The sequence below is a fragment of the Corythoichthys intestinalis genome, chromosome 12 (genome assembly GCF_030265065.1).
Source record: "Corythoichthys intestinalis isolate RoL2023-P3 chromosome 12, ASM3026506v1, whole genome shotgun sequence".
Classification (NCBI taxonomy): domain Eukaryota; kingdom Metazoa; phylum Chordata; class Actinopteri; order Syngnathiformes; family Syngnathidae; genus Corythoichthys; species Corythoichthys intestinalis.
Genome location: NC_080406.1, coordinates 29,169,657 through 29,178,122, shown reverse-complemented (window position 1 = coordinate 29,178,122; position 8,466 = coordinate 29,169,657).

Sequence of the window (8,466 nt, the reverse complement as noted above, 5' to 3'; positions counted from 1 at the left end):
ATGGAAACATGAATTCTAGCTTGATCTTTAACAAAAGATCCTATAGTAGAATGGTCAGCCATCATCTGCTGACCTCAAGTTGAAGCGCACTTCAGAATCAGAATGCATTTATTGTCATTGAGCTGAAGTGCAACGTAATAGATTCAACAGCTTCCAAGGACAGTGAAAAAGAGTAAGTTACTTAAATAATTATTTTAAAAAATTGATTGATTGCATTGATCAAGCAATACATAAAATAAAAAATAAGATGAAAAAAAATCACCATTTAATGATTTTAACAACAACAACAACAAAAGTACCTTTTCACGGTACTTTACATCAATCCAACTTAATTCAAGGTAGACCACACTGAAACAACAAACAAAGAAACCGGGGAAAAGCTCCCCAAAATACACCGAAGCAACAGAAGCTTGAGACATACTGTAACTAAAATCACACAGCAAATTGACAGAACATCTGCCCTCCGGGAGTCCTCTGCTTCCTTTTATAGCATAGTCACCTTCGCCTGTCAATCACTCAACAAGTCACACTGCTGACACCAACAGAGAAGCACATAAACAATCGGAGTTCTCACTCTGTCCAGTTGATGTGTGCGACAGGCAGCTGTCATAACAGTTGGATAGACAGTTAGAGGTGCAACAATTACGAGCAATTAATTACCAGATTAGTACTCTAATTGAATATTAAAAAAACATAGTAAGCTGCTGTTTTTCAAGGTCAAAGCAAAACTCCACGCTAAAATCATCAATTTTGTCCGGCTTTTTTAAAATTGAACATTTTTCTTACTACTTCCAAAACGGCTTCATTTGACGATTTTCCTTCTGAAATCCTAATGCAAGCCCTCATTGTAAATGTCCCACTAATAAAAGATATATCACATTTACCCGAGTGCTTGTTAAGTCAAACTCTACCACCCTTTCACTATGCTATTTAGACCCACTATGTCAAAGCTTAATAGCTTAATGGACTACAGCATTTTCACAGAAAGCCCTATGCAAGTGTATTTCCTTATTACCAATGTTCTCTACAAAGTGCCCTTATTAACTAGTAAAATTCCAAAAAGCCAACCACTATTTTATGAAGGAAGTTGGTCTTAAGTAATAACTGTATTCTCTTGGCATGTGTTGCTCCTACTGGATCGTAAATCTATAATTCAGTTATATATGGCGGAAAACACAAACAACACTGAAAAAGCAGTTTCTGCTCTTGCACTCCTCTTTAAAATAAATAGCTGTATTTTAAGCCAAAAGAACTGTTGTGTTTGATAGAACAATATGTCTATATGCTGCCATAGCAGATTCATGGCGCATTAGGCCCCCAAACTATTTTTAATTTGTCCGTTTTACCCTGGAAACCCCTGTTTACAGACGTCGCGCAACCGCTTTGTTTTGTTTCAACCCAGCCATAAAACGAAGGTAATTAATTTATATGTATTATTCAAACTTGAAGTCACCTGAGTGTTTTCCGCCATATAATTTATCTGGTCAAGCTCCCATGTTTGAAGAAGAAAAAGACAAGGACCCTAGTTTAGCTGTTCTTAACACTTTGGTTGCTGAAAGAAAGATCCAATTTAAAGTGTGCACGTTTAATACTCAGGCATGAGAAGATGCCATTTGGGAATGAGCCCCAGGAAAGCGCATGCTGGATGGAACAGGGACAGCGGGCCGTCTTTGACTTCGAGCACTGTGGGACCGTTCTGACATATAGCACAGTCCCTGTTGAGCAGAGCCCGATGGCGTATAGAGGATAGTCGTCGGCATCCATTTGTCAGAACTCCAAAAAGTAGGTCTACTATGTGACAGATCAGAAGCTAAAATAGTGAATAATGCACAATTTCAAATTGCATGCTTGGGAATTGCAGCACTTTAGATTACAGCTTTAAAAGGTTCTCCAATAAAGGCTTATTTGCCTACAAAAAAAAGACAGAATTAATGGTGTTATTATGCTGGAGAGTTAATGTGAATAGTATTCTAACAATATCCTAAATATAACATGTTGTGTGAGTAAAGTGAAGACAATGTGATGTCTTCTGAAGTGATGGGAATCAAAGACACTGTGGTTTCATGACAGTTCTGCTATGTTGGCTGTCCTTTAAAAAAAAAAAGTTTTACAGTATACTTCATATATGCAGTAAGTGGAGATTTTACAACTGAGGGGTGGTGGGAACCTTCAGTGAACCTTCCTTTACATGTGAATTAACTGTCATTTCCACAATATAGAGCGCACCTTGGGATATTCAGTACATAAGTTGCATGTGTCCATGTCTTAATATGGGATATTTGCAGAGAGATGTTACACGTAAAGATTTTATTGATTAAAAAAAAAAAAAAAAAAAAAAAAATTACAAAAAATAAATAAAAACGCATTACCTTGACATCTATTGCTTGCAGCGGACAAAGTCCTTGTAAAAATCCCCATGGTAGGCTATTTGACAAACCCAGGCAAACATCTTTGAGCACTAGCATAGCAGCTTTGTTGTAGCACATCCGTCCCCTTTGAATTTGTCAAAAAATCCAGAGCTAGCCTTCAATTTTTTTTATGAAATTGCATGAAGCATCGGAACATCGAAGCCTTCGTTGGCAATACAAGGTCCTCTGAGTGCTTATTGAAAACCGCACATTCTTTTGTACCGTGTATTGGATGCAGCTCGATTGTACAAAAAAAAATATTTAAGTATATCTTTTCATGGGAAAACACTAACAAAATGACACTTTGACACAATGAAAAGTAGTCTGTGTGCAGCTTATATTTAGAGTTCATTTTTCCCCCCTCTAACTCAAAATATAGCCATTAATATCTAAACCCCCTGGCAACAAAAGTGAGTACACCGCATGAGATCTATGTACATCGCTAAATGTCCAAATTGAGTACTGCTTGTCATTTTCCCTCCAAAATGTAATGTGACTCATTACAGGAGTGCTGTCAGCATTGCTGCAGAGATTGAAGAGGTGGCGGGGTCATTCCCACCACCATGCTTGACTGTAGGCATGACACACTTACCTTTGTACTCCTCACCTGGGCGCCGCCACACATGCTTGAGACCATCGGAACCAAACAAATTAATCTTCATCTCATCAGACCATAGGGCATGGTTCCAGTAATCCATGTGCTTTGTTGACATGTCTTCAGCAAACTGTTTGCGGGCTTTCTAGTGCACCATCTTCAGAAGAGGCTTCCTCCTGGGGTGACAGCCATGCACACCAATTTGATGTAGAGTACGGCGTATGGTCTGAGCACTAACAGGCTGACCCCCCACCTCTTCAATCTCTGCAGGGATGCTGACAGCACTACTGTAACGAGTCACATGACATTTTGGGGGGAAATGACAAGCAGTACTCAATTTGGACATTCAGGGATGTACGTAGTCCCTATGCGGCGTACTCACTTTTGTTGGCAGGGGTTTGGATATTAATGGCTATATTTTGAGTTATTTTGAGGGGAAAATAAATGAACTCTATTACACAACCCCCTCTTTTTCAAGACTCAAGTTTGGAAAAAAAGACTTTTTGAACACCAAATTAATTTTTATACAGAAAATAATTACAGTACAATGATTATAAAAATATATTGTAGAGAAAAAGCATATTATTTTGCCTCATTCAAATCTTAATATCTGAACATTTAAATATGTAAACTAAAGTGCAATCACATTCGAAAATGAATGGCTTCTGGTTTTTGAAATGTAAATAAACCAGTCTATTGTGATAAAACAACAAAATTGCAATAACTGTATTAACCATCAAAGTGAAGTCTAACTGTAACTGTAGTCTTGAAACAAATCTGAATAAGGAAAGACATTGCAATAAAATAATGCAAACTGGTTAAACTTGAGAGTAGCTGAGATCTGTCATGACAGAACACCGCCTCAATGATATCTGCCGCCATCTAGCGTCGTGAATGGGTATAACGTCTAGACCTCGAATATAAGACGACCCCCACTTTTTCAGTCTTATATCAATGCAAAAAACACAGTCTTATATTCAGGCCAATACGGTACATTGATTCTTTCAACAAAATTGTAGCAACCTGGTTTTTAAGGTTATGCTCTTTTGTGTTTTCAGATTAGCAATGAACACACCAAATAGACCTGTGACACTGTTTGGCTGCCCTGACGGATGGCTGCATATCAATAAGGATACGACATATGAATGAGGAGGGGTCCACTTGGTGTGTTGATGTTAATTTGGGTAATTAATATATTTATGCTAACTGAATTCTCTGTGAAACATCTTTCCATATAAACGTCCTATATTAAAACATGGACAACTGTAGCTTGTGATCAGGTGTGACCGTACGACTAATATGCATATTTTCTACTTGAATTTTATGAAATATGATTGGTTCATCTTATTTGGTGCACTTTATTGTACATAATCCACAGTAGTTTAATATACCCCACAGTGTTTTCCCCCCTTTCTTCTTTAAAGACCAAATGTGAAGTAAGGTTGGCCAACCATGTTTTTGAATAATATCGATGACTAAACAATTATAAGCATATTTTCGTTATTTTTTTAACACAACCCTCCCAGATTCTTTGTTTAACCCATAGCAACGCCCTTGACAACGAAAATGCTTTTCTTCGACAATCTTCGGAAATCTTCGGAAGGGGGAAGTCCGCCATAGAACAGTATTGTTGCATTGCTTCTCAGTAAGATGCCACGGCGGTGTGTGGCGATGTATTGTTCAAAATTTAAAGAAAAGTTGTATGAGTGCCCAAAGGATAGCAGGGCACGTAAATGGACATCTTTCGTTCGCACGAAGTGAATGAATTTCACGCCATCATCGAGTAGTGTTCTCTGCTACGAACACTTCGAAGATGCCTGCTTCCTCAACCGGTCTGCTTATGATCAAGAATTTGCAAAAAAGTAAGTGTGATTTTTGGATAGATGAATGATGACTTTGTCAAAGCAGAGCCGCCAACTGTTGTGGAATGAACAGTAGAAGTTCGCGATGTTAGCCGAAAGGTAACTCGAGGCAAAACCCCGATCGTGTTGTGGAATGAACAGTAGAACCTAGCGATGATAGCCAAAAGCTAACTCGCGGCAATCCCCGCTCATAGTTGTATTGCGTTCATTTTGCCTACTCTTATAAACTCGTCAAAACTTTTCTTTTATCCCAGGCAATAGTAGGTGGTTTATTTACCCGACATGTTTCGGCGAACAATTCCGCCTTCGTCGGAGGGTCCGAAGGCGGAAGTGTTCGCCGAAACATATCAGGTAAACAAAAGCTAACGTCGCTATCTTCTACTGTTCATTCCACAACATGATCGGGGATTCGTCAAAACTTTTCTTTTATCCTAGGCAATAGTAGGTGGTTTATTTACCTGACATGCTTCAAATCATAATAATAATAACAGCCTATATCTTACCAATCTTGTAATCTCGATGGGCCTTGTCTCCATTCAATGTCAAGTAGTCTGGGCACATTGTTTGCATCCTGATTAGCGTCTGGCTAATACATGTACGGTCCAACATAGAATTCCAACCTCCTCCTCTTCAAAAACTTGGATCTCCTCACTTGCGCTCAATCTATCGCTTATATCGCTGTTTGAATCATTGTTTGAAGGGCTCTGTGGGGCAGCCGAATGGAGCGCTGCCATCACTGTTCTCGGTGTGATGTATCACTTCCGGGTTCGTCCCCTTTCAGGCTCGAACTTCGGAAACGCGATTATTTTGTCAAATATACAACATATAAATTATTTTTTCATGCTTTATTTGTTGGACAATGTTTAAATACTTTGTGACCCTATTTGGCATTTTATGAAATGACTTCACATTTGGTCTTTAAGTACCTTGACTGTTGTGACTATCTAATACTATTGTCCGACGGCAGTTCTCTAACAGTGCACAGTCAACTGTAGCATGGTCATTTCTAGGTAGAAGTGAGAAATTAATTACAGAAAGAAAAAAACGTTTCCCTGGCCTATCATATTGTGTCTGGTTATCCATCGCTGCCTTTCACTTGATCAATCGTCACCAGTGAATGAAGTTCAACAGAAGATTTAAAATAAGGAAAATGCAATTGCAGAATAAGGCCACTGACGTTTGGAGAAAGTTGACGCTTGGACTGAAATGAAAAGCAAGACTGCCATCTACTGGCCGAGGTGAGAACAAACGCTCCCTTTCTCAAAGGTGACAACAATAGCACAGTTGCTAAAATAAAAGTTATTCTTCGCCCATTGCATTTATTTTACGGGTCGAGCCCAATTCCACCGAGTGTGTTTCTCTTTGCGTATAATGAAGGAGCGTGATGGTGTTTTATCACTTGAACATCCTCATCTCCAACATTAGCTCAGATATAATGAGGGTTACTCAGAGGACGGGGGCCCTTCTCCGCACGATGATTAAAGACCTCGGAGTGTGCCGGTGACACTGCATCGGTCATTAGGCTGCCTCACTTTGCCCTTTCATATATTTCGAAATAAGTGCCTTCCTGCGAGTTTAACGGACCACCTAATCTGCCTACTTAGCGGCAGAGGGAACGGGTGGAAAGTGGAGGGAGAGCGGGTAAATGTGCCTATCAGGAGGGCTGACATTTTCTCTCAGGTGGAAATGCTGAGGCAGCAAGCCCTAACTGCCAACGCTATATTGTGTCAGTTTTACACACAAAAACATACCATCTAAAGAGCAATTAAAATCATTTAAAATTGTTCATATTCAGTTAATAACATAAAAAAAAAAAAAAAAAAAAATCAAATGTATTGTACAGCGATCCCTCGTTTTTCGCAGTTAATAGGGACCGCCCCGCCCCCCGCGAAAATCGAAAATCCGCGAGGTAGAGAAGGAGCTTATTTACTTACAGTTTATGGCGGAAAACAATCAGGTGACTTTAAGTTCCGCTCTGAGACCCCCAATTTGGCCAACTTTCAAAATTGTCCAGTATGTATGTGTGATACATCACTGGAAAGCTTAAAATCTCAATTTTCTGGGAGAAGAAAAATTTTGAACAGGAGGGCATTTTAATTTTTTTTAATTTAATTTAAACAGCAAAACCCTATCTGGAGGTGAGTGCATGCAAGAGCAGAATTACAGACGCCATGACTTTAACGAGATATGATCACGTACTTACCTTGTATCGATCCAAAAACTCCATGTAGCATGTATCACCATGTGTCAAGACACAGCTGTGAATGTCCACAGCTGGATTTTATGGGTGAAACATGGTAATATAACAAGGGTCGCGATGCAGAAATCACAGACATCAAGAAGTGGTTGAGATGTTCTTTTTCATATATTTACCCTTTTAAACGTTTTATTCTTTTTTTTGTTTGTTTGTTTGGATGGATTATTTATCATCCAACATATCGGAGAAAATGCGACAGTAACACAAAAAAAAAAATACAATCAAGCAATAGTTATGAGGTAAATATCTGACTTTTTTACAGACACCATTTTTTTCATTGTGACGTAATTTGTTAAAAGTTTAATATATGTGAGTGAATAATTTTTTTAAAGTCTTTTTTTTTTAAACCAACTATTAGACATCAATTAATGAGTCTAAGCTAAATATGACATTTTGAATAATTAATATAATGAATTACCTTCGTTTTATGGCTGGGTTGAAACAAAAGCGGCTGCACGACGTCTGTAAATGGGTGTTTCCAGGGTAAAACAGACAAATTAAAAATAGTTTGGGGGCTTAATGCACCATGAATCTGCTATGGCAGCATATAGACATAATTGTTCTATCAAACACAAAAGTTGTTTTGGTTTAAAATACAGCAGTTTCTTTTAAAGAGGAGTGCAAGAGCAGAATCTTTTTTCAGTCTTGTGTTTTCCGCAATATATAAAGTAAAACAATGATTTGTGCATGTATACATGCATAGATCTTAACATTTTTAAATAAAATACCTTTTTTTTTTTCAATTGAAAAAAATCCATGAGTGAGGGCACAAATTTTAAAGCACAAAGTAGCAAAGGAACACTGGTACTCACCAAGATCGTGGATCATGACTGCTTGTTAGCCAAGAGTAGCACTTGCCTTTCCTCCTTTGAAAGTGACACATAAATGATTTTCAAGTTTGAAATCAGTCAACCTAATAAACTTCCTTCCCATGTTTAGACTGCCCGGAGGGAGGTATAAAAAACTGTTTCATTGTTGTTCTTTTACTTCAAGAGGAAGTTCACTAAAATTGCGCACCACTGAAAGGAGCCCACGTGCTATTGGTAGGCCTACTTATGTTCACTTTCCATTTCAATATGGATGGATGAGTGGGACAGTTTTTACACCACGAGCATAAAATATACATTAATTTCTGAAGCCTATATAAAAGTAATGTATAGAATAGGAATCAAATAAACACATGGAAAAAAACACATTTTTTAATCCCATTTTTACTCACCCAGTGTGAGACATTAGCTAGTTGTTTTGGAGTACTATTGCTAGTATGCTTTCCCGATGAAAGTTATCTCACCATGTTCAGTTCTTTTCAGACAAATCACAATGAAAGATAGCTTTTTCTTATTG